Below are 26,918 nucleotides of genomic sequence, written 5' to 3' on the forward strand. Positions count from 1 at the left end.
CTCTTCCTGAATAAGATTCTGGAATAATTATTTCCTCTTTAACATTTATAGTCTTGGGACAGTGAAGGCCACAGTCCGAGAGAGATCACTTTTTCAAATCAAGAGCTTTGAAATTAAAGATTACTTCAACGAGTCTTTAATTACTATATTTTAAATATAGTTTGCATTCATAATATATTATTGCACAAAATGAGTCTATCAGGGAGTAAGACGTTTTGACCCTAGGGTTTGACCCTTCCATTTCAATGCCACAAATGCCTTGATTATAAACATTAATCAGACTTAAATCAACACTGGAGAATCTTCATCAAGGCAGTTGTTTCTTGGACAAATATCAGTAAGCCAGTTTAATTCTTTAATTGAATTTCTTTCTTTCTTTCTTTCTTTTTTTTTTTTTTGAGACGATGTTTCGCTTGTGCCCAGGCTGGAGTGCAGTGGCTCACCGCAACCTCTGTCTCTTGGGCTCAAGTGATTCTCCTGTCTCAGCTTCCCGAGTAGCTGGGATTACTGGTGTCCACCATTATGCCTGGCTAATTTTTGTATTTTTAGTAGAGATGAGCTTTCACCATCTTGGCCAATCTGGTCTCAAACTCAAAAGTTCAAGTAATCTACCCACATCAGCCTCTCAAAGTGCTGGGATTACAGGTGTGAGCCACCGAGCCTGGCCATAATTCTTTAATCAAGTTTATATCCAATACAAAATCATTTCCAATTTTTCAATTTTCATTTTTATTTTATCAAAATTATTTTCATAGGGATGAGCTCATTTTTTTTTTTTGAAAATCCTTAATAAATATTTGCTTCATCTATCAGTTTTTATTCACAATGATTTCAAATATATATTGCCACAGTGATTTTTTTCATTGGCCATTATTTCTACCATGGTTCATTTTCCTGGGTCAACTGTTATACATCGAGATTCTTGTCAAGAGGGTGCTATTTCCCATCAATTTTTAGGCACTACCAACTTGTTATTTCTAAATGTAATAAAATGCTGATAAAAGATTGCTAGCCTAATGAGAAAACCGAGGTACAAGATTTTGAGAGTCACACTCTCCAGAAAAATGAGACTTAGGTCAAGAGGCAGAGAATGAGAGAGAGAAAAAGTAAAAGTGGAAAAAGAGAGAGAGCCTTAAGCTCTCCTGGTGGTCTAGTTACCTATTCTTAGTCTTCAGGGACAAAGGGTGGGGTCAAAAAGTCTCGCTTCAGGCCCAGGCTGATTGCTATTTCTCATCATCATTCTTCATTTTCCTTAGTGGCACCCAGCTATGTCTTATTTGTATAACTTCTCTTAGGTTCCAAGATACCATTCTCCCGGTTTTCCTTCTGACTCCCTGACCTTCCTTCCTAGCATCCATGTTTTATTCCTCCTCCTCCATATGACATCAAATGTTGGGGAGTGCCAGGGCCCTGTCCTGTGTCTCCTTTCCTCAGTATCCTTTCCCTTTAGATGTCATCATCCAATAGGTGGCCTTACATGCCACCTCCTATGCAAATGGCACTCAAAACTGTATCTGTGATCTTGACCTTCCACTAAGCTCTAGACTCTTAGATCCAATGTTTAATGGATGCCCTCTACGTAGATGGCGGAGTACAATATGCATCTCAAACCTAACATGGCCCAAAGAAAACTCTGAACTTTTTCCATTCTAAATCTCTTCTCCTCCAACTCAGTAAACAAACCACCGTGTACTCAATTGGACAAACAAAAAAATGTAGACATCATTCTTGATTTATTTTTTCTTTCTTGTTTCCTTCACTTAATCCATTGTCAAGTTCTGTTGAGTCTATTGCCAAATAGAGGAATATCCCTTCCTGCTAGAAAATGAATTAACAAAAAAGCCATCTTTTCTACTTAGAATGGCGGTAAAGGTACAACCACACATCAAGAGTCATTTAGCTTCAGATGTGCTTGCAATCTCATTTTAAAGGCAGCAAAGGAAACAACTGGCATGTGCTGTTTCAGGCAACATGTGCCATCTAGATGGTTCTATAGGCATTATGCAAGTCGCTCATAGGAGCAATTAAATGGTTCAAAATGCATCCTTTTTATCATCTGAAAGACACACATAAGTGCTTTTAGGAAATTCACGTTGGACCCCTTTTGAATTATAAGAGAGTGGATTATTCACCTCTCTATATGAGAGAGCATTTGAAAGCATCAGACCAAGGGCATGGCTCTCCAAATGATTTATGTATATATGTGTAAAACCCTTTTATAGTTTAGTGATCCTCCTAGCTTGTATCCTACTACCTCTGTACATCTGCACTGCTGCCACTTGAGTCCTTGCCACTGTCCTTTGCTGATCAATTGTCATGTTTCCTCATTGATATCCCAGCTCCTACTGTTTCTTCTGATGCTTTCTAGATGTCAATGTTCTTTTTTTTTAAAACAAAAAACTGAATCATGTTGCTCCTCCTGCTGAAACTTCCAGTGGCTTCCCATTGCACTTGGAATAACATCCAAACTGTTTCCTCTGGCTCAAAAATATCCACAAGAGCAAACTCCTGGCCACCTCTGTGATGGTATTACCTTTGCCTCTTTCACAGCATGCCAGTGACACAGGCCTTCTTTCTCTTTCTCAAGCAAGCCAGTCTCAGGGTTTGTCCTATCTCAGAGCTTTTCCACAGTAATCATCATTTGCCAGGAATACTCATTCCTCTTATCTCGTGTGACTGTTTCCTTTTGTTATTCAAGTTTCAGCCTAAATGTCACCTCCCCAGACTGCCCAATCTAAAGTAGCTCCCAGGAAGTCTCTATTGCATCACGCAGCTTTAACATTATGCAAAGCACTTATCACTACCTGACATTTTCTTATTAATTACTTGAACAGTCTTCTGTCTTATTCCACTAGAACATCAGGTCCATGAGAGGAGGGATGAGGTTTGTCTTGCCTGTTGCTGTATTTTCATCCTCTGGCATGGTGCCTGTCATATATGATGCATAATATCCGTCAAACAAACAAATGTATGATAATATCATACACATCAGGATATAAAGACATTGTGGGTGTTTCTTTAATAGACTTTCACCCCCATCATTAAAAATCAATGTTTTATGTTAAGATGTAATTGTATGTGTTCAACATACAATTACATCTTAACATAAAACACTGCTTTTTAATTTTGCTGCAGTAGTCACAATATAGCCATATCACCCACAAATAATCTTTGAATAACAGGATTATTTTCAAGTGGTCCACACTGGCCTGCATATTTTCTGAATCTAATTACAACCACAGACCAGAATGCAATTCCAACTCTGCTGCTAAGGACCTGTGGGATGCTGGTCAAACCACTACCATTATGGGCCCCTAATCTGGGAAATGACCTTCCCTAAGATCCCTTTCAGCTCTAAACAAGCAGTGGAGAGTAGTAGTCAAAAGCATGGTTTTGGTACCAGATGGATCTGAACTAAAAACCATTTTCTATGTGGGAGAACATGAGCCTCAGATTTTCCTCCAAAAAGTAAGGACAATAATGTTATCTAGGGTCAAATGAGCAATTTTATTCACATAAGCACCCAATATTACTACCAGTTTATAATGAGCACTCAAAGCATGTTAGTAGTAGTGGTCATATTATTACTACTACTGATATTATTATCATCATTCATGAGTATCAATTTCTAAGAAACAGCTTTTCAAGTACATGTCCACCAAATATTAAAATCCTTGGGGAAATTCTCATGAAAGTATCTGATTAACTTCTGTATTGCTCTGATTGGTTTTTTACTAATGGTCGGTTGTCTGTTCTTTCCCAGAGCAAGAATTTCTTATAATCACGGAGAGAACAAAATGACTTCCATGATCCAGTTAAAATACAGTTCTGTAGCAGAATTAATCCATGTCTTTGCACGCTAAGTCACAGAAAGCTGAATGATTGTACCCTAAAACCATAGCTTCACTCTTGAGGGTCTTTGTTCCCTGTGAGCCTCCTTTGCTGAATATCCCACTGTCATTTCTTTGCTTTTCCAGCCCGAGTCCACAAGTAGAAATGCTGCCCATTAGGGTGACTGTGAGGATGCAGGGCTCTTACGTGTGTTTGGTACCTAGCACAGAGCTGCACACAAAACACCTCACCTGACAGAGGCAGCACCTTTACTGACAGAGGCTGTCAGTTAAGCTGAGCTTTCTCCTCCCATTCCAATTCAAATGAATCTGATACAAAATCCAAAGGAACTGGTACTGGTGATGGGGAAACAAACCCAGAATAGCAGAATAGTAGTTTATGTAACCAGACTGTTTATAAATCAGCCCTCCTTAAACTGGGACCCATGGTTCTTAGCTTTCCTCAAGCTTTCTTGGAGGCTGATGCCCCAACAAAAGCTGAGTCAGTGATGTAAATTGCATAAAGCGTTGGAGGGAAAGCACATTTGAATAAATCGAGTCAAATGCTCCACAATATTGTTAATATTTAAGAGAGTGGCCTAACATTTTTACCTAATTACTCTCTCCTCTTTTTTCCACATATTCCACCTACTCCTTTACCATCCAATCTTAATAAAAAAAATTTGTAAGCCAACATTCTCCTGCACTCCTTCAGAGCTGCTCATTGCATAATCGCCTCTAGATTTATCTGCTTGTCATTTCCACCTCTCAGAAGTACACACCATCCACACCAGAAATCTCAAGGAAATGCATGCATTTGACACTATGGATTTATATTTGTTGTATTGAAATAATTGCAAATCCACCATTTGTAGATTAAGGCATACGACACTTAACTGTCAAAAGCCCTGCATTATAAAGGCTTATTTCAATCCCACCTCATCCTTCAAAGCCCGGCTTAAGGTTTCCTAAGAACTTCTCCAGCAGTTACTCCTCTTCCTTCTCTGACAGGTGTGCCACCTGATATTTTGCTCAGGCAACTGAACAATGGCATCAAGGTTGTAATTGGTAATTCACAATTCTTTCATATGGGGCAAGAGCTGGTGCTTATTAAATCCTCATCAGCTGATTTTGTTAGAAAGCCATCTTTCTCTCCAAAATAAGGACATTCATTATCTGTGAATGTCATAATTTAAGCAAATTATTTTATAAACTTAAAAAAACAAAGAGAACATTATGTGGGAGTTTGAATTAAACATTACAGATACTAGTATTTATTTGTCTTTAATATTTTAAAACTGCTTTTATTTATTTCAGTGTTTTTTAATGGCTTAAATGTCTTTTATCTACTTATATTTCCTCCTAAGACTAAATAATATGTTTATCTTAGGTAATGGTATATATAAAATCAACTTATATTAAAAAGATTTTCATTATGAGGCAAAATATTTACACAGTGATGCCAAGTAAAAGAGGCAAAATACATAATTATACAGATACAGTATGGCTTCAACTATTAAATATTCAAAAACTGGAAGGAGGTACCCAAAAATGTTAACATACAATATTTTTAGTGGTGGAAAGACAGGTGATTGTTAAGTTACTTTTATATACTTTCCTGCATGCGTACATTTTATACAATGTACATAATTTTACTGTATAGTCAAGTAAACGCCACTTTTTAAAAAGTCCTTTTACCTGAATACATAAGGTGACCTTCAAGCGAGGTGAAGCTGCTCAAGCCGTCCAGCTAATATGTCCAAGGTTCATCGGTGAGTGAGTACTAGAGCTGAAATCTGAACCCAGAATTTCACTCCTTAAAAATGATCCCTTCCTGCTAGAAAATGAGTTAACAAAAAAAGCCATCTTTTTTACTTAGAATGGCGGTAAAGGTACAATCACACATCAAGAGTCATTTAGCTTCAGATGTGCTTGCAATCTCATTTTAAAGGCAGCAAAGAAAACTGGCATGTGCTGTTTCAGGAAACATGTGCCATCTAGATGGTTCTATAGGCATTATGCAAGTCACTCATAGGAGCAATTAAATGGTTCAAAATGCATCCTTTCTATCATCTGAAAGACACACATAAGTGCTTTTAGGAAATTTACGTTGGACCCTTTTCTGAATTATAAGAGAGTGGATTATCCATCTCTCCATATGAGAGAGCATTTGAAAGCATCAGACCAGGGTCATGACTCTCCAGGCAAATGATTCATGTATATATGTGTAACATGCTTTTAGTTAGTGACCCTCCTGAATCTCTGACTTTCTGGTAGAAATTAAATGAGCTAATTTCTGAGGCTGTGGATGGCGATTGATGGAGAAAGCACAGGGGAAGGGCACTGGTCAAAAATGTTTAAACACAAACAAACAGAAAATTATTTCATACTCATGAATTAGAATAATCAATATTATTAAAATAGTCACATTGCCCACAGCAATCTATAGACTCAATGCTATTTCTATCAAATTACCAATGTCATTTTTTACAGAATTAAAAAAAAAAACTATTCTAAAATCTATATGGAACCAAATAAGAGCCCAAATAGCAAAAGCAATACTAAGCACAAAGAATAAAGTTGGAGGAATCACATTATCCAACCTCCAAGTATACTACAAGGCCACAGTAACCTAAACAGCATGGTACTGGTACAAAACAGACACTTAAGCCAGTAGAACAGAATAGAGAACCCAGAAATAAAGCCACACACCTACAAGCATCTGATCTTTGATAAAGTTGACAAAAATAAGCAACGGGGAAACGACTCCTTATTTCAATAAATAGTGCTGGGAGAGCTGGCTAACCATATGCAGAAGAATAAAACTGGACCCCTACCTTTTACCATATACAAAAATAAACTCAAGGTATATTAAAGACTTAAATGTAAGTTCTAGAATTATTAAAATCATAGAAAAAAATAGGAAATACCATTCTGAACATCAGTCTTGGCAAAGAATTTATGACTAAGTCCTCAAAAGCACTTGTAACAAGAAAAAAAATTGACAATGGGACCTAATTAAACTAAAGAGTCTCTGCATAGCAAAACTATCAACAAATAGACAACCTACAAAATAAGATTAAGTATTTGTGAACTGTTCATTTGACTAAGGTCTAATGTCCAGAATCTGTAAGGAATTTAACTGAACAAGCAAAAAGCAAATAACTCCATTAAAAAGTAGGCAAAGGAGGCCGGGCGCGGTGGCTCACGCCTGTAATCCCAGCACTTTGGGAGGCCGAGGCGGGTGGATCACGAGGTCAAGAGATCGAGACCATCCTGGTCAACATGGTGAAACCCCGTCTCTACTAAAAATACAAAAAATTAGCTGGGCACGGTGGCGCATGCCTGTAATCCCAGCTACTAGAGAGGCTGAGGCAGGAGAATTGCCTGAACCCAGGAGGCGGAGGTTGCGGTGAGCCGAGATCGCGCCATTGCACTCCAGCCTGGGTAACAAGAGCGAAACTCCGTTTCAAAAAAAAAAAAAAAAAAAAAAAGTAGGCAAAGGAAATGAACAGACACTTCTCAAAAGAAAACATACAAGTGGCCAACAAACAGTAGAGGCTTTACTTTGTTTACACCAAATCTCCCATGCTTTGCCTTGTTGCCAATACAGAGTAGAAGCTCAATAAATTTTTACTAAGTGAAGAAATGAATGAATGAAACGTGGAACTTTTCAACAAGAGACAGTGGCCATATGTCTCTCTTATCTCTGCACACAGTTAGCACTTACTAAATTTATATTAATCTTACCATAGAAGCCTTGAAATAATAAGGTAAAAGATAGTTGCTACTGCACTAAATCAACATATGCCCTGAAATCCATTGGTAGATACCCAAAGTAAGCACTTGTAATATATCACCTGAGACACTAGTTTCCCCAGTCCTGTCAAACTCATTGTTTTCTTTGCGAAACCACCAGTCTTTGAAAGGTGATGTGAAGATCTAAAAACACAGTAAAAATGTAACACAAGCCACACAAGTAACTTTAAGTTTTTATAGCTACCTTAATAAAGAGAAATAGATAAAATTTTCATAATATATTTAACCAGGTGTATCCACAATATTATCATTTAAAACCATAATCAGTACACATGCTCTCTCACTTGGGAAGCATGTATATTAAAATTGGAATGATTACAAAGAAGATTAACATAGCCCCTATGCAAGGATGATATAAATTTGTGAAGCAGTTCATATAAAATTCTTTTAACTATTCATGTGATATTTTACTTTTATAAATATATAATTCCTTCTAAATCTGTGTGTTTCACATATACAGTGCATCTCAGTATGGGTTTATAACTTTCCACACGTCTAATTAAATCCTGGGAAGAAGTTACACTATAAGTGGTGATTCCTCAAGGATCTAGAAATAATACCATTTGACTCAGCAATCCTATTACTGGGTATATACCCAAAGGATTATAAATGGACCTATTATAAAGACACATGCACACATATGTTCATTGCGGCACTGTTTACAATAGCAGAGACTTGGAACTGACCCAAATGCCCATCAAAGATTGACTGGATAAAGAAAATGTGGCACATATAAACCATGGAATATTATGCAGCCATAAAAAAGGATGAGTTCATGTCCTTTGCAGGGACATGGATGAATCTGGAAACCATCATTCTCAGCAAACTGGCACAAAAACAGAAAACCAAACACTGCATGTTCTCACTCATAAGTGGGTGTTGAACAATGAGAACACATGGACACAGAGAGGGCAACATCACACACTGGGGTCTGTTGTGGGGTGGGGAACTAGGGGAGGGATAGCAGGAGGTGGGGAGATTGAGGAGGGATAACATTAGGAGAAATACCTAATGTAGGTGATGAGGATGGAGGCTGCAAACCACCATGGCATGTGTATACCTATGTAACAATCCTGCAAAATATGTACCCCAGAACTTAAAGTAAAATAAAATAAAATTTAAAAAAATTTAAAAAAAGAACCTAAATTATGGTGGTTCTCAAACTTACAATTCCTTCGAAACTGTCAAGCCATATTCTGAAAATGCAACACAAATTTGTTGCTTCAAGACCGTATTTCAAATGAAACTGGGGTATACTTTGTGCTCTGCCATTCTTAGGAATTATCTCCATGAAACTTAATTGCTAAGCACAGGGAGTATCCACTCTCTTCCTCTTTCAACTATTTTCATTACTTTAAAGATCAAAGCAATTAGTCAATGATATGAATCATTAACAAATCGTAACATTTAAAATGTTAACTCCATTTTGACACCAACTTCACAAGACAGGTTTTCCTGGACTTCCATCTTCCTTTTGCTTCCTCTCTTAGCAGAGCTAGTCAACTGTTTTGAAAGCGTTCTGTGTTTTTTCCATGTATATAGTTTTTTAAAAAACAAATTAAATTTCAGTTTCCTAGTATTCTGAGAGACTGCTGTTCTTAAAATAAATGAAGATAAAATATGTAGGTAAATATTCACTAACAAGGTACATACAAGATTGATCATGGCAACACAGATTATAATACCCCTGTACTGGAAACAACCAAAGCGCCCATCAGCAGTAGAATGGGTGAAATATTCATGATAGTCAATGGAATTCTACACACAGTGAAAAGCAACTACTGCTACATAAAAACATGAATTAAACCCACAAATTAGTGAGAGAAGAGGCCAGTCACAGAGACATCATGCTATGATTTCATTTATATAAACTACAAAAATAGGAGAAATTAATCTACTGTCTGAGAAATCAGGATAATGGTGATAGAGGGTGGGGGAGAAGTGATTGGCAGGGGACAGGATGGGTCTCCTGGGGGGCAGATATTATTCTGTGTTCCTTGATCTGGGTGCAGATTACACGGGTGTGTGCACATAGGATTTATACAATTATCTGATGTTCATTATGCTTCAATACCATTTTCATAAAAATAATCAGATACATGAGAAAGTGAGATGCTTGGTATCATACACTCCTGCCCCATGTGTTTCTGTTAAAAATTGGTCATATTGTGCTGCTTCCTGCTTCTACCCTTTTGAGTTTCTAACTAAACCAAGGCAAAACAACTGATAGGACTTTTAAGAAAAAGGGATGTTTTTCTCTGTGTTTGCCTGTGTCTTTCCTTCTCTCTCAGTCTCCCTTCTCCTTGCCATGCCTTCCTGCACTCCCTAGATCCAGTTCTTTCTCTTCTTCAAGCAAATTTACTTAAAAGAAGGAAAGATGAGTAATAACTATACTTTTCTGATTGGATTAGAACAGTTTTGGAATATATCTGAAATCTTCAAATTGATCTTTTTGTGATAATATGAAGAACTTGAATGGTTAAAATATTTATTGTTGATTTCTCATTTCATTTTCCAATTTGTGCTGTAAGAGAGATCAGTTTTTCTCTACCTATTTAACTCCCATGGAGTGTGGCTGTGGGGGATGCATATACTTTAATAAAGCTTTAAATTAACAATTGTGTGATACTCTGACCCACTCTTGCTGTGAACACTTAGCGTATTTATAAGAAATATCAATATGGCCAAAAGGAAGACAAATGTGTTGTGCATACCAAAGCCTATATGTAATGAGAAAAACCCTTTCCCATTTTAACTATTTCTGAACTGCTGTCTCTCTAGGAAAAGGGTTAGCTAACTGCAGGCTTTGGAGGCAGTCCCCAAGGAACTGACTACTTGTGGGCTTAGAGGTTGTCTCCACTCACCACCCCCACTGATCCTCAAATAAATTTGTTTACCAAGGTGGGTATGTTGTTATTCTCCCCCACCCATGAAAGTAACTTGTGTTAAAACAACCTCATTTCCAAACATCATACAGAAATCACAGGAGAGGACTTAACAACAAAACAAATCAATGTGCAGCTTAGGACAGTCATTTAGAGCAAACACATTACTCCAGCGGGGGAAAAGGAAGAAAATTTCCCCTCGGTGGTAACTTTGAATATATACATGTACATTTAAAGCAGGCATGGCTAAATGAAGCTGTCCCAGCACTGCTGGATAAACACAACCTCACTGCCTTTGCAGGAACCTACCTTTGTAAAGAATTATATGAAACTGTGCAATCAGAAGCCTCACAATTTTTACAAGAGAGCTTTAAAAATGCAGTTTCTCCTGGAGGAAACCAAACAGAGCTGCCACATAGTCATCACTCTTTTCACATTTCAGTATCTTGTGCTAATCCTCCCAGTTTTCAAATCTCTTTAGTCCACAGTGACAAAGATCTACTAGTGACCCAGAAGCTAAGCTGAAGCCCAGGTTTTCCTCCTCCTCCTTATCAAAGTGTTCTAACCAGAGTTGTGAATGAAGTGAAGGATCCAGTTAATTTTGTTTTTTGGCTTTTCTCCACCTCAACCTAGGGGGAATAACATAAAATAGTCCAAGGCCAGGAAGTAAAGGCAAAGGCATATGAAGTCCCTAGACCAGAGGTCACCTGGAGTCTCTAAGGATTTCAACACCTTGCATCCCTAGGATTTAAAATATCTCCTCTCACTTACATGGAGAATAAAAAGTTGACTGAAGAGGCTTTCTAAACATCAGGATAGCAGGATATTCGATAGACACTGCACCATTTGTTTGAATTTGCTCTCTGGCTAACTTCAGAACCTCATATCTCGAAAGATCAGATATTGAGAAAGGTATATTTTTGCAGAATGATGGTGAGCATCACAAATCAACTGCAACACGCCTTCCTAAGGATCAGGGAAGGGTCTCTGCATGATCTTTCAGGAAGCTGCACCATTCAACATTGTCATATGAGATAAAATCTATATGCCATCTTTGTATTGCCTTTAAGGCAGCAGGGCTCCCTGGAAAAGAAAAATAATCTACTGCACAGTTTGGATGTTTAAGTTTGTAGAAACTTTTTGATCTATCTGATTTGAATAATCTGATTTTTAGAGTGCTTTAACCCCTTAGAACCATGAACTATGAGTCAAAACAACTTCCAAACCTGGAGTTTTTGTAAAGAGAAAATGTCCAGGGCTTATTAAATAACTGGATAAAATTCTTTATTTAATCTCTTCTTTTGAGAGTAAATAGAATAGATGGAGGTCCTTAAGAAGGTAGCTTATTTGGTATACTGTGTAAATCACTATGAAAATTCAAGAAATTACCTAGTAGAAAGAAGCCAACATTTTGGGTCAGGGAGGTTGTCTGCTAGATAAATTGGTACAATGTGAACATTAAAACAAGGTTCAAGTAGTTTCCAAATCAATTTTACTTAGAAAATAATGCAAATTGCATGTGGGCTTCCACGTTCAAATGTGTACGTTACCACAGTTCCCTCTGAGGGAAGAAAAACAGGATGTGGTTTAGGATGCTGCTTCAAATCAACTCAAGGACCCTTTAACAATTATAATAATACCTGTGTGCAACCCATATGTGGTTTAAGTGACTTTGTCCAATCCTAGGAATTTTCTAGCTTTAGGTTGATGTTAAAATTCAGTGCCAAGTCCAGAGTGAGAAAGAAACCACCTTTGAGAACTGTTTTTCTAATGTTTTCCTTAACAATGTAAAATAACCACCAAGTAAGCCTCTGGATGGGAACATTTCAAATTATGGCTGCAAGCAGAGTTGCAGTCTTACAAACTGACATCAGACCCTTTCATACATTAGTTCTTAAACTTACCTGCACGTCAGGTCCTTCAGAGACCTACACTAGATCTACCGTATCAAACTCTCAGGGGAGAATACGTCAGGGACAGCATTCCTACAACTCAATGGTGAAAAGCCAAACCACAGAATCTGTAAAATAGACAAAAGACTTGACCAGACATCTCGCAAAGATTGGCGCATGAATGGCTGCTCCACATCAATAGTTATCAGGAAAATGCAAATGAAACTACCATAAGATACCACTCCACACCTGTCTGAACAGCTAAAATTAAAAAGACAGACCAATTTTGGAAAGGATGTGAAGCAACCATAACCCTCATACATTGCTGGGAGATGTGTAAATAACACAACCACTTTACTTTGCATAATGGTTTGGCAGATGAGATAAACATATACCTACCTTACAAGATAGCAACTTCTCTGCTAGCTATTTACCCAAGACATGAAAACATAAGTGCCCAGAAAAACTTGTATGGGAATAAGCATAGCAATTTTTTTTTTTTTTTTGAGATGGAGTCTCGCTCAGTCGCCCAGTCTAGAGTGCAGTGGCACAATCTTGGCTCACTGCAGCCTCCGCCTCCTAGGTTCAAGAGATTCTCCTGCCTCAGCCTCCTGACTAGCTGGGATTACAGGTGTGTGCCACCACGCCCAGCTAATTTTTGTATGATTAGTAAAGAGGGGGTTTCACCATGTTGGCCAGGTTGGTCTCAAACTCCTGACCTTGTGATCTGCCTGTCTTGGCCTCCCAAAGTGCTGGGATTACAGGTGTGAGCCACCATGCCCAGCAAGCATAGCAATTTTATGCCTAACAGTTAAAAACTAGAGACAGTCAAAATATCCATCAAAAGGAGAATTGATACATAGTGTTATAGCCAAACAATGTAAAAGTACCCAGCAGAGAAAAGGGACAATCTACTGATACACACAACATAGTTGATCTGCAATAGCATTATTCTGAGTGAGGGGGAAAAACCCAAACGCAAAATATCATACATTGAATATTTCCATTTTTATGAAATCTTAGATTAGGTAATACTAATGTTTAGTAAGAGATAAGAACAATTATTGGCTCCAGAAGATGGTGGTGTAGGTGGGTGGGCAGGGATTGACTGTGGGGGGGCATGAGGGAGATTTCTCGAGTGTTGGAAATGGTCTATATTTTTAAAGAAGTGTGCGTTATGTGTGTATGCATTTGTCCAAACTCAGTGAACTGTAGATTTAAGATCTATTTGTTTGAATGAATGTAAATTATCCTTCAATAAAGTCAAATTAAATGAAAAAACATCTCCAAGCATATTTCAATGTAAACTTATGTTTGTAAACCACTACATCAGGGAATATATAAGAAAAACACTGCAAAATGATTTTTACTTTTTGCTACAATTCCAAGTATTGGTGATCATGCTCTCAACATGTTGGAAAAGCAAAGTTTGGAGTGAGGGCTAAAGCAATGACAACCTGTGTGTGTGTGTTACAGTAAAGGATTGACCCAGCAGGTTTGTGATGTTCAAATTTTTCACATTCCAAAGAAAGGCATGGCCCCCTTCATCAGCTTATGAGAGGTAACTTCTACACCCTCAGAATATTCTGCCTGATAAGAGTGTCTTTCTATACCTGGGGCACTGGGCTATGCCAGATGGTTTATGCTAACAATGTGATTAACGGTGGGCTTGGGCTGGCGACTGTGTAACTAAGGTCAGTCATGTGGGCACTCCACCTCTATGTAACCAATTCCTAATTTTAAAAATCCTGAACATCAAGGCTTGAGTGAACTTCCCTGGTTGGCAGCATTCTGTACACATTGTCATACATTGTTGCTGGGGGCAGGAAGTGCTGTCCTATGACCTCACTGGGAGAGGATAACTGGAAGCTTGTGCCTGGTCTCCCATGGACTCTGCCCTATGCACTTTTTCCTTTGCTGATTTTAATCTGTATCTTTTCTGCAATAAACTGTAACCATGAGCATAACAGCTTTTCTGATATCTTTGAGTCTTTCTAGTGGATCATTAAACTGAGGATAGTCTTGGGAACCTCATACACATGCATGTGTGTGCAAACACACACACACACACGATACAAATACATTGAAATTAAAGAAACAATAAAAAGATGCAGTGTCAGTGGGAGCAGTGAGTTTTCATAAAGGCCCAATGATCCTGAACAGGCTGTAATTATAACCCCAGGAGTATAATCCTGTGTTAGGTTAGGGGAATGGTCTAGAATTTTGTACACTGGCGTCAAGCTTAAAAGGTACAGGTGGATATCATATAAGGTGCTGAGATTTTCATAGCAGTATAGCTACTATGATTTTTCAGGAAGGGAGACAGCACTTTTCTGAAACATTCCACAAATAGAGAAACAGACAATCACAGCACCCTCCTTGATCCGGCATTTCCTACCCCTCTAGTTTCACGGAACATGGTACATCACTCTCTCTCTGATTTTTAATATTTTAGGCAATACTCTGTGGTTTTCTGCCTCAGTCCTATATTTTATCCTTCAGAACCTACCATATAAAGTGGAATTACTATTTCTTGGTCTGGTTATGTGTTTTTAACCTCCCTAAGATATGAGCTTGGTCTGCAGGTCCTTATTTTGTCTCTAGCACCTAATTTAGGCCTGGCATTAATAACAATACTATTTGAAAGTGTAAGCCTGAATAGTTGCGTTCCTTGAATGCAGCTGGCTCTTTTCAGCTTCAGGGCCTTTGCATATACCATTTCCTCTCTTTGGACCAATCTTCCTTTTCTCTTCTTTCCTAGACAATTTCTACTTACTCTTTCTTCCTCATCTTAAATATCCCTCTTGGAAAATCACCCTCAGATTAGGTAGATTAGAACTCTTCACACTAGTTGTATTCATTTTCTATTGTTACATAAGAAATCACTCCAAATTTAGGGGCTTAAAATACCACCTATTATATCTCATAGTTCTGCAGGCCAAAAGTCTGGGCAGGGTCACCTGGGTTCTCTGCTTTAGAGTCTGTGTATTGGCTTTCTATGCTGCCTTAACAAAATACCACAAACTGGGTGGCTTAGAACAACAGAAATGTATTATTTTATAATTCTGGAGGCTAGAAATCCAGACTCAAGGTCTTGGCAGGGCCAAGCTTCCTGCAAAGGCTCTAGGGAAGGATGTTCTTTGCCTCTTTCAGCTTTTGGTAGCTCCAAGAATTTCTTGGCTTACAGCAGCATATCTCTAGTCTCTGCCTCCCTCTTCACATGGCTGTCTTCCCTCTGTGTCTGTGTCTTTACATGGCATTCTTCCTGTGTTTCTGTGTCTGTGTCAGAATTTACCTCATCTGATAAAGACACCAGTCAAAGTCATGCTGGATTAAGGCCCACCCCAATGATCTCATCTTAACTTGATTAACTCTGCAAAGAACCTGTCTCCAAATGATAACACATTCATAGGTACCAGGAGTTAGGGTTTCAACATATACATTGGGGAACACAATTCAACCCATACCAGTCTCACAAGGCTGAACTCAAGGTGTCATAAGGCCTAGACTCTTACGTGAAAGCTGTGGTGAAGAATTCATTCCCGAGCTCGGTTTTTTAGCAGAGGTCAGTTTTTTGTGGTTCCAGAAATGAGGTCTCTGCCTCCTTGATGGCAAGCCTCCAGCTTGCTATCAGCTGGGGGCTACTCTCAGCTTCTAAAGGCCATCAACATGCTTCATCACATGGCCATCCATCCTCAAGCCAGTGTTGGTGCATCAAATCCTTCTCATGCTTGGAGTCTCTTTGACTTTCTCTCTGCTAAAGCGTGGAGGAAATGCTCTTCTTTGAAAGGAATCCAATAATTACATTAGATAATTTCCCTTTTGCCATATAACTTAACATTATCAATCCCAGCACTTTGGGAGGCAGAATAGGTGAGTCACTTGAGATCGGGAGTTTGAGACCAGTCTGGCCAACATGGTAAAACCCTGTCTCTACTAAAAATACAAAAATTAGCCAAGTGTGGTGACGCATGCCTGTGCTAGCATAATTAACAGATTCTACCCACACAAAAGCAGAGGGAATTATTTAAGGGCAAGTGTCACTGGGGGCATTCTTGTAATTTTGCCCACCACATCATCCTTGCCAGGCTCTTTTTCAAATTTCTTCATATGCCTAATTACTTATTAAACATTTGCTTTTCAGGTTAGATTATATACTCCAAGAGGGTAGAGAATTAATGCATGTTATTCACAGCTGGTGTCTTGAGCACCAGGATCAGGCAGAGTAGGCACCTGAATAAATGAATAAATGGATGGATGGATGACCAAATGGAAAAATGGATGGATTTCTCCTAGTTAAATAGTGTAACAGACATATTTAGCTTGCTCATTCAATATAGAAACATTAAGAGACAAGGTTGGCCAGTGGCGGTGGCTCACATCTGTAATCCCAACACTTTGGGAAGCCGAGACAGGTGGATCACTTGAGGTCAGGAGTTCGAGACCAGCCTGGCCAGCATGGTGAAACCCTGTTCTACTAAAAATACAAAAATTAGCTAGGTATGGTGGCTCATGTCTGTAATCCCAGCTACTCAGGAGGTTGAGGCAGGAGAATCGCTTGAATCCAGGAGATAGAGGTTGCAGTGAGCCAAGATCGCGCCACTGCACTCTAGCCTGGATGACAGAGCAAGACTCCATCTCAAACAAATAAATAAATAAAAATTAAATTAAAAAATAAAAGAGATAAGATCTTGGCTGATCTGGCATTTCAGGCAGGGAAATGATGGAAAGAAATTGAGTCTGCAGATTAGGAACCCAGATGTCAAGGTCGAGATAATGAACCCAGACCCTTGCTGGCAATAGTCAGAAACTTGCAAATGCTTAAGTTCTGTCACCACATGAGAAATGACCTGCCATTTATTCTGCCACTTTGTCTTGGTCTCTCCAAGAATATCTATTATCTTTTCAAAAATTAATAGGTGCAGACAATTGTGTGACAGCTAATGAGAAAACAGAATGTCTGTGTTGTGGCAGCACTAACTCAGGTGGTACGACTTAAACCAACAGGCATACTTGTACTGCTAAGATTAGAAACCTATACTCAGCCCTCAGCTAAATTGCTAAATGGATAAACAGCCTCCTCCTAAGTACAAAATCCCAAACCTACTGGAAAAAAATATTTTTAGATATACAGTGCTGAAATTTCTGATGAAACAATCAGACATGTATATTCCAAAGTTAAGCACACTTCCAAAGTTTTTTTTTCATTGAGGGCAATACAAATGGTTATTTTAATTATATTTTCCCTTTGGGTGATTCAATGCAGTATAATTTTTAAATGAGTTTTTAAAATATTCTTTTTTAAAAAAATACAAGAAAAGTCATTGGGGCCAGAGAGCCTGTGGCTAATAGCAGACTTCAAAGAGGGGGAAGATCAATGTGTGTCGCCAGGATTAAAATACACAGCTGTAGTTTGCAAATTCGAATACATTTTAAGGCCATCTCCTCTTTCTACCCCACAAGGCCTAATCTTTTGATTGACAGTTACAGTCCTATCAGAAAAGCAGACTACATTTATTATGGCGCACTGAAGGAGGTAAGCCTTAATCTCTTTAATCGTCTCATCCATGATGTCTTCGAATAAAGGAAAGCAATTACTATTTCAACTCCTGCTGCTTGCCTTTCCTAGGAATAAACTGATTGGGATCAGAAGTCCTGTCAGTTGCATCTTGCTGGACCTTAGGGGGCTGCCGGTTACAAGTTGCATGACAGCCTAAGTTAACACTGTCCATGTTTTTCTGCCACGGCTCCTGCTCTGATCCTCCATCTGACTTCTCCTCTTTGCAGGCATTACATAATGTGCCAGGGGAAAAATGGCCTGAAATAATCTCAGATCAGGAGGATCTGGACAAAAAAAAAACAAATTCAAATTGATAATCCAAGGCTGAGACTGCCACTGTCATTTAGCTCTCCTTCTGAGATACTCAGCTTGTGTTTTGGTACCTGTTGCTATAACTTCAAAAAAAGAAAGAAAAAGAATATCTTCATAGATATATTTCAAAGCACAGCCCAGATATTTGACAGAAAAGTAGAGCTACTGATGTTTGTTTGATGTATGAATATTCAACAGTTATCATTTGCTAAAAACGGAGTCAATTATACTGTTTGTGGCAGCAACGGATTTAATAGCACCTTGAATCTGGAAGTCATGTCTGAGGCTATGGCAATGAATATAAGCTTTATCATCAGTTGTGAGAGTGTTCCCTCCAATGCGGGAAGACAAGAGATTGTAAGGAGACTGCAGAGGAGCGAGCTAATAAAACGAAATCAAGGCTTGCATGCAATGTCAGGAAATTTAGTGCACCAGAGATTATTAAAATAATCCGTCGGGTTTATACCTGGGGATCCAGCCTTTCCAGAAAGACATCCATAGTGGCAAAGAAAATATTTTGAGTAATTTTCTTTATATTGCTCACAGCACAAGTGAAGTATATCACCATTTTTTTTTAAAAAAGATAATTCTATAAAGTCTGCAGTTTATTCTTCTATTACGAACTGATGTAATTTGGTGTATTTAAAAAGAATAGCCCAGGGACTGAAATATTTTAATTTGCCTCTCTAATGAGAGGTTCTTTGCAGTTCTTCTAAGAACGCTTGTTTTCCCAAGCTTCTTTCTCCCACATTCTCTCCCACATACACATGCTACAAAACTGTATTATAGGCCTGCTCGGTTAAAGTATTACATGTCAGGGAGGAAGCAAGCCAGCTTTATGTACCAGCACACACATACACAGGCACATATATCCAGGGCGAAGCCCCTAACCCTAAATTTGCTTTCTTTTGTAAAAGAAAATCACTCTCACGCTGCAAAATAGGAAAATTGGCTGTGGACACTTGTCATATTTGCTTGATAATTTCACAGCCTTTTGTTCCACATTGCTTGTTTTGACATGGCTTTCTGCCAACCAGGAAGTTCTGTCAGTTTCTAGAAAGTCAGTTAATTCTGTTTATTTTATGGGTGGGAAGGGTTCCTTATTCCTTATTAGCTTGGAGGGGAACTAGCTTCCCCTGGGTGAATACTCAAAGTCAGATATGTTATTAGGCATTTAATTTCCTTATTTTAGGGGTTCCCAAAGTGTGATCATAAACGGGATCACAAGAACTCTCAAAGTGTGATCTGCAAACCAGCAGCAGCAGTGACAGCACCTGGGAGCTTGTTAGAAAGGCAAATGATCAGGCCTAACTCTAGACCTACTGACTCCGAAACGCTGGACGTGGAGGTACAGAAAACCCCCTAGGTGATTCCAATGTGTGCTCAAGTTTGAGAACCACCATTTTTCAACATGTAAACCTCAGAATGCCTTATAAAGTAAGCACTGTCATTTCCATCTCCAATCCGTTGTTGGTGAGGATAGTGAGGCTCCAAAGGTAAGGCCATTTGTCACATACATGGGAAATAATGGGGCTGGGATTTAAACTCCAATTATTCCGGCTTCTAACCTTAAACCCTTTCCTTGAAACCTTTCATATCATCACTGCTGTCCACAGAAAATTACTTTAAACTTTGAAAACAGTTCTTCCCAGGCTGGCCCAGAAGCAAAGCTGCTTCCCATGCGTGGAGGTACAATAGTCCTTCCTATGATTACACCTCCAAGTCAAGCTTTCTCTCCTACCCTCAGCCATCATTTTGACAGACACACACAGAATCATACACTTGAGCTGGGAGGTTTTAGCAGCACTTAAGGCATCAGGGGAGAAGCCAGGGTAACAATAAGATCTTCAAATTCCCTGACCTCAAAGAATTCCCTGATCTCAGAGAATTTACCAGTCTATCTATGCACAGGCCATGGACTTACAAATAACTGAAGAATGGGCTGCTGTGCCTGATCCTAAATCCTAATGTGACCTTGGGGCATAGCTTTTGCCTTATCCCAAGAATTCTGAGGCAGGTCATAGAAGATGCAGTGGAGGCAGAAGAGAGTTAGTTTCTTGTGGAACTATCGAGAAATTTCTGAGACATAAGGACTTTTGCTTTAGTCATGTATTCAGTTGATCAGACTTATCAAAAAGAGAAAGGAGATCCTCCTAGAAATTAGGAGAGTGGTTTGTTTCAGTAGGAGATCAGGTTTATGTTCTCCTGAAAATTGCTGTCATGGTACACATAAAACTGGTACAATCTGAATCAGGTTGATAGACTGCATCAATGTCAATTTCCTGCTTGTGATATTGTATGGTAGCTATGCAAGATGTTTTCTGTTGGGGGAAAATGGGGAAAGGGGATATAGGATCAACTGCATGTAAACATACAATTATTTCAAAATAAAAAGTTTCTTTAAAAGTTGGTGTTGTGGTAAGAAGGGCAGAAACTGGTCTGGGAAAACCTTGTAACCATGCTTTCATATCTTTAAATATTATCCTTGATGGGTCTTCAAGTCTCCATAGCTCCTGAGCAACTGACAGGAAACTCATGACAGAGGGGGCTTTCACATCATTCTTAGCCTTTCACAGATGTCACTGGAACATAATGCTCTTACAGTTTAAGTGACACTTTGAGGGAGGGTCTCCTCGCTCTGGTAATTAGTGGGCATGTCTAGTACCCATCCTTAGGTGTGGTTGCTAGGTAACATGGCCACTCTGCTATTTAGGTACAGCATCTCTAACCTATTCCTTTCTTGAAAGGGGTGGACAGGCTGTGGGGAAAGGATCTTTGTTGGAAGAAAATCTGCTGGTTGCTGCCTTTTCAGTTTTTTTTCCCCTTCTGAGCTGCCAGACGGAATATTTAAAAATACACCTAAGCTGCTGCTGGGAGCCAAGAATTTCACATCAACTGACTGCCTGTTAATGGTTTTGATGGAAGGCTTGATATAAAACACCACATCCCAGTAGATAATTTGATTGCAGAAAAGATCAGACAATGCACTGCAGAGGATGTGGGGGTGCTATTTCTTGATTTCCCCCACCCCCAGGTGTGTAAAGGAATCTCTCTATTCCATAGCTGAAAATACAATATAATCCCTATCTATATCTTTCCAAGAAGTCTGAAAATGGGATGAATGTTTTCATTGGTAGTGAGGTGTGAAAAACTAGTCAAGATGGCCACTTTTCAAGCAAATGTTGAAAAGATGAACAGCATCTTTGGTTGGGTACTGGGGGGCACCTAATACCTTAAGGGAGATGAACAAGATGAAAGTGTATTTTCATTGAGAACACTGATTAAGCCAAAGACTATCATTTAACCTTCATAGCCCCCATGAGGCATGTACTTTAATACCCATTTCATAGACAACTGAGGATTCAAAAAGTGAATTAATTCACCCAAGGTCCCATAGCCAGTAAGGAAGGGGTGATGTCAGGTTTCAAATTAGATGCCTTTGGTCTCCAAATTCATATTTCTAGCTGTGTATGTTCTGCAGACTTTTCCAAGCCTAGATTTCTAAGACTCTATGAATAATCAGGAAACTGATCTTTCCAATAGCTTTGATATAGAATCAGATACACTGAGTGGTTTCCAGAGTAGAGAGAAGCAGAAACCCTTAATGAATCAAAACAACCATCTCATTCTAGATGGTCTAGCTTAAGCCACATTTTTTTTTTTTAAAAAAAGAGGGCGATTATAGATCTGCACAGTTCACAATTTGTTGTAAAGCGCTTTGTCTCTCTTTGCCACTTAGTGTAATCATTATAATACCTCCCATGCATACAGTGCTTTAGGGCTTACAAAGCACTTTCACGTATATCATTTGATCATCATAATGATTCTATAAACTCAGTAGAACATTTTACAAATAAGGAAAATGTGGTTCACAAAGGGTAAATAAATTGGCTACAGCACTGTGTCTCAAAAAGAGAACTTCTGTATTTTGGCTAGGACACTGCTTCACTGCTTCACTATGTGGGGCTGTCCTATGCCTTGTGGGGCCTGTAGCAATGGTGGGTTCCCACCCATTAAATGCCAAGAGCTCTGCCCAGTCATTGTCATTCAACATTTAAAAAAATTGTGCCCTAGGGGAGTTAAACCATCCATTTCCCACGTAGATCTACTGACACATGGTGCAGGTAAGAGGCTTTGGGTGTCACACCTTTTCTAAGTCATGGAGCCAGGGCTCCAGATGGCAATTCCAGCACTCTTCCTACCATAGCACTATTTTAAGCATCAAATGTGCAGTAGCCTAACCAGGGTTGGGGTGGTCTTCACAAAACTGTTCCCATTGTTTCAATCATCAGAGAAATTCTTCTAAAGTAACTGCCCAAAAATGCGGAACAATTGACAAGGAACTGGGCAAATGATCAATTAGTAACTGAGATAATAGCTTTTGCCATAATGGCTTTAAAAAGAAAAAGCATGTTAGCCAGGCACGGAGGCTCACGCTTGTAATCCCAACACTTTGGGAGGCTGAGGCGGGTGGATCACGAGGTCAGGAGTTCAAGACCAGCCTGGTCAAGATGGTGAAACCCTGTCTCTACTAAAAGTACAAAAATCAGCCTGGCATGGTGGCACATGTCTGTAATCTCAGCTACTCAGGAGGCTGAGGCAGGGAATTGCTTGAACCTGGGAGGCAGAGGTAGCTGTGAGCCGAGATCATGCCACTGCATTCCAGCCTGGGTGACAAAGCAAGACTCTGTCTCAAAAAAAAAAAAAAAAGAAAGAAAGAAAAAAGAAAAAACATGTTAACAGAATCTGCACCAAAGGGCAAACACAGAAGAACCTCATAGAACACAAAGGTTATGCCTAGGTTTATCTTGCACATTAGAACATTTTAATATTTCATATAATTATATGTTCACAGTTGACAGCGAAATTTGATCTTATAAAAAGCATACTTATTTAAATACATTTTTAATAACATGTAAATATATACCAGCAGATTTTAAAAAATAATCTACATATTCTGCTTAGGACTTAAATTTCAATTTTTCTGATCAAGTTGCAAATTGGCTGCTTATGTACCCAATTCTACCAATAAATGGGACGTTTGCTTTAGTCTACCAATGTTTTCTCTTTAATAATTTGATTTTGGTTTTCTTTAGTGGATAAGCATACTCCATTACCACTTCCAACTGTATTACATTCAGTTACCTTACTCTTACCTTACATGGGTAGTCCCTGTGCTGAATTTGATGGCCTTGTACACAGGCTTAGCCTAGGGCTAATTATCCAAGAAAAAAAAGTTTGAGGATTAATAAAAAAGGTGGCATATCAACATCTTTGGGGCCTGATGACTAATGGTTTAAAAGCATGCCAGCTTTTAGCCTTCTGAGGCCTTGGTTTCCCAGCATAAAAAAATGAAGCTCATAGAGTTGGGCCTTTATATTGGTGGAATCCACATCTGCAGATTCAACCAACAGTGGATCAAAAATATTTTTAAAAATAAAACATAATCAAGAACGAACTGCCATTCACAATTGCTACAAAGAGAATAAAATACCTAGGAATACAACTAACAAGGAACGTAAAGGACCTCTTCAAGGTGAACTACAAATCACTGCTCAACGAAATAAGAGAGGATACAAAAACATTCCATGTTCATGGAGAAACATTCCATGTTCATGGTTAGGAAGAATTAATATCGTGAAAATGGCCATACTGCCCAAAGTAATTTACAGATTCAATGCTATCCCCATCAAGCTACCAATGACCTTCCTCACAGAACTGGAAAAAACCACCTTAAACTTCATATGGAACCAAAAGAGAGCCCGCATAGCCAAGTCAATTCTAAGCAAAAAGAACAAAGCGGGAGGCATCACACTACCGGACATCAAACTCTACTACAAGGCTACAGCAATCAAAACAGCATGGTACTGGTACCAAAACAGAGATATAGACCAATGGAACAGAACAGAGGCATCGGAGGCGACACAACATATCTACAACCACCTGATCTTTGACAAACCTGAAAAAAACAAGCAATAGGGAAAGGATTCCCTGTTCAATAAGTGGTGTTGGGAAAACTGGCTAGCCATATGCAGAAAGCAGAAACTGGACCCCTTCCTGACACCTTACACTAAAATTGACTCCAGATGGATTAAAGACTTAAACATAAGACGTAACACCATAAAAACACTAGAAGGAAACCTAGGCAAAACCATTCAGGACATAGGCATAGGCAAGGACTTTATGACCAAAACACCAAAAGCATTGGCAACAAAAGCCAAAATAGACAAATGGGACCTAATCAAACTCCACAGCCTTTGCACGGCAAAAGAAACAGTCAATAGAGTGAATCGGCAACCAACACAATGGGAAAAAATCTTTGCAGCCTACCTGTCTGACAAAGGGCTGATATCCAGAATTTACAACGAACTAAAAAAGATTTACAAGAAAAAAACAAACAAGCCCATTCAAAAATGGGCGAAGGATATGAACAGATACTTTACAAAAGAAGACATACATGAGGCCAACAAACATATGAAAAAATGCTCATCATCACTGGTCATTAGAGAAATGCAAATCAAAACTACATTGAGATACCATCTCACGCCAGTTAGAATGGCGATCATTAAAAAATCTGGAGAAAACAGATGCTGGAGAGGATGTGGAGAAATAGGAACACTTTTACACTGTTGGTGGGAGTGTAAATTAGTTCAACCACTGTGGAAAACAGTGTGGCGATTCCTCAAGGACCTAGAAATAGAAATTCCATTTGACCCAGCAATCCCATTACTGGGCATATATCCAAAGGATTATAAATCGTTCTACTATAAGGACACATGCACACGAATGTTCATTGCAGCACAGTTTACAATAGCAAAGACCTGGAACCAGCCCAAATGCCCATCGATGATAGACTGGACAGGAAAAATGTGGCACATATACACCATGGAATATTATGCAGCCATTAAAAACGAGGAGTTCACATCCTTCGTAGGGACATGGATGAACCTGGAAAACATCATTCTCAGCAAACTGACACAAGAACACAAAATCAAACACCACATGTTCTCACTCATAGGCGGGTGTTGAACAAGGAGAACACATGGACACAGGGAGGGGAGCACTATACACGGGGGTCTGTTGGGGGGAGGGGTGATAGCGGGGGGGTGGGGAGTTGGGGAGGGATAGCATGGGGAGAAATGCCAGATATAGGTGAAGGGGAGGGAGGCAGCAAATCATACTGCCACGAATGCACCTATGCAACAACCTTGCATGTTTTTCACATGTACCCCAAAACCTAAAATGCAATAAAAAAATAAAATAAAATAAAATATAAAAAAAAAGAAAAAAAAATAATAAAAATACAAAATTTAAAAAGAGTGTAACAACTATTTATATAGCATTGATATTTTATTAGGTATTATTAAGTAATCTAGAAATAATTTAAATTATATGAGAGGATATGTGCAGGATATATCCAAATACTATGTCATTTTATATAAGAGATTGAGCATCCATAGGTTTTAGTATCTGTGGGGGGTCCTGGAAGCTATCTTCCACGGATGCCAAGGGATGACAATATTACAATTTCACCTATGTCACGGGTTATTGTGAATATTGTATGCATAAACGTAAAAACATCTTGATAAAGCTCAACATGCAGCATATGTCTACCTATTCATGGTCCCTACTATTTACTAGACACTCTCTGGGTTCTGGGCCAAGAATAATAAATAGGTCAAGCCTTTGTTGGGCTATTATTAGCTCTCTGGCTTTATATTCAGTGTTAATGAATGCTTATTTCTGACAGCCATCGCTTTGATACAGAGCCAAAAAATAGTTCCTACTGAGAATGCAAAATGGAGACAAGAGAAGTCAGCAGATATGCTGCATTTCCACCTCCTACTTGACTGTAACATTCAGGACCTACTCCTGCCCAATAGCCAACCTGTTGTCAATAAGCAGGGGCATCTCCTCTGCTGAGATTTCTTCCCTCTCTTCTGTCCACCACCACCAGGTGGGTAAGTGGGTGGGTAGGCAGGTGGGTGGCTGAGGGGGTAATTGGGTTTTTCCCCCACCACCCATGCCATCCTGCGTTTAGCTCTGCAAAGACTCCTATCACCTTATTTTGAAATTGTTTCATTACAGGAGACAAAAGCGTCTTCACGTGATATCGTGTCTTAGATGCAGTTCTGACACCTAGTGGGTCCTCATCTTTGAAATCTGTTGAAAGACCCAATTAGTGCTCATCTTTGAAAATCACCCTCCCCCTCTTCTAGCCCACAGCAAAGCAAGTAACCAAAGTTGCTTTTCCAGGTTTTGACATTTTTACAAGTCAGGATCTTCTTTAACATTAAAGAGAACATTTACCCCCGTCTGAGTTAAAAGCATTCTCCTAGTCCACTTTAATAGCAATCATCTGCTGACAATTTTTCCCTCTTGGATATGCTTATGAGCCAAATTGGTACACCAAATGAGAAAACTGCTGAAAATACTTATGCTGTGTCTTTGTTCTCCTTGTTTTTCCCTAGAAAAGTAAATACAAGAAAAGCAAACTGAGGTGTAATGGCTACAGGTGCTTGAAGCTAAATTAATTAGAAACCCCACAGTCCCTCTCAGTCATAAACAAAGTCTCCCTACAGAAAATTGGTGCTGTATAGCTGCACAGACATGACTTAAG

General features: G+C 39.0%; 1 protein-coding gene and 1 pseudogene across 16 annotated transcripts in view; one reads left to right on the forward strand and one right to left on the reverse strand.

Moving 5' to 3' along the window:
- Positions 1-26,918, reverse strand: part of CADPS (calcium dependent secretion activator) — a 472,594-nt gene that overhangs the window by 404,830 nt on the left and 40,846 nt on the right. The gene's annotated exons all lie outside the window — the stretch shown is intronic.
- Positions 7,922-8,036, forward strand: LOC135270911 (U6 spliceosomal RNA; annotated as a pseudogene).

Source organism: Aotus nancymaae, unplaced genomic scaffold, assembly GCF_030222135.1.
Source record: "Aotus nancymaae isolate 86718 unplaced genomic scaffold, 86718_ANA_hifiasm-v0.15.2.pri h1tg000067l, whole genome shotgun sequence".
Taxonomy (NCBI): Eukaryota; Metazoa; Chordata; class Mammalia; order Primates; family Aotidae; genus Aotus; species Aotus nancymaae.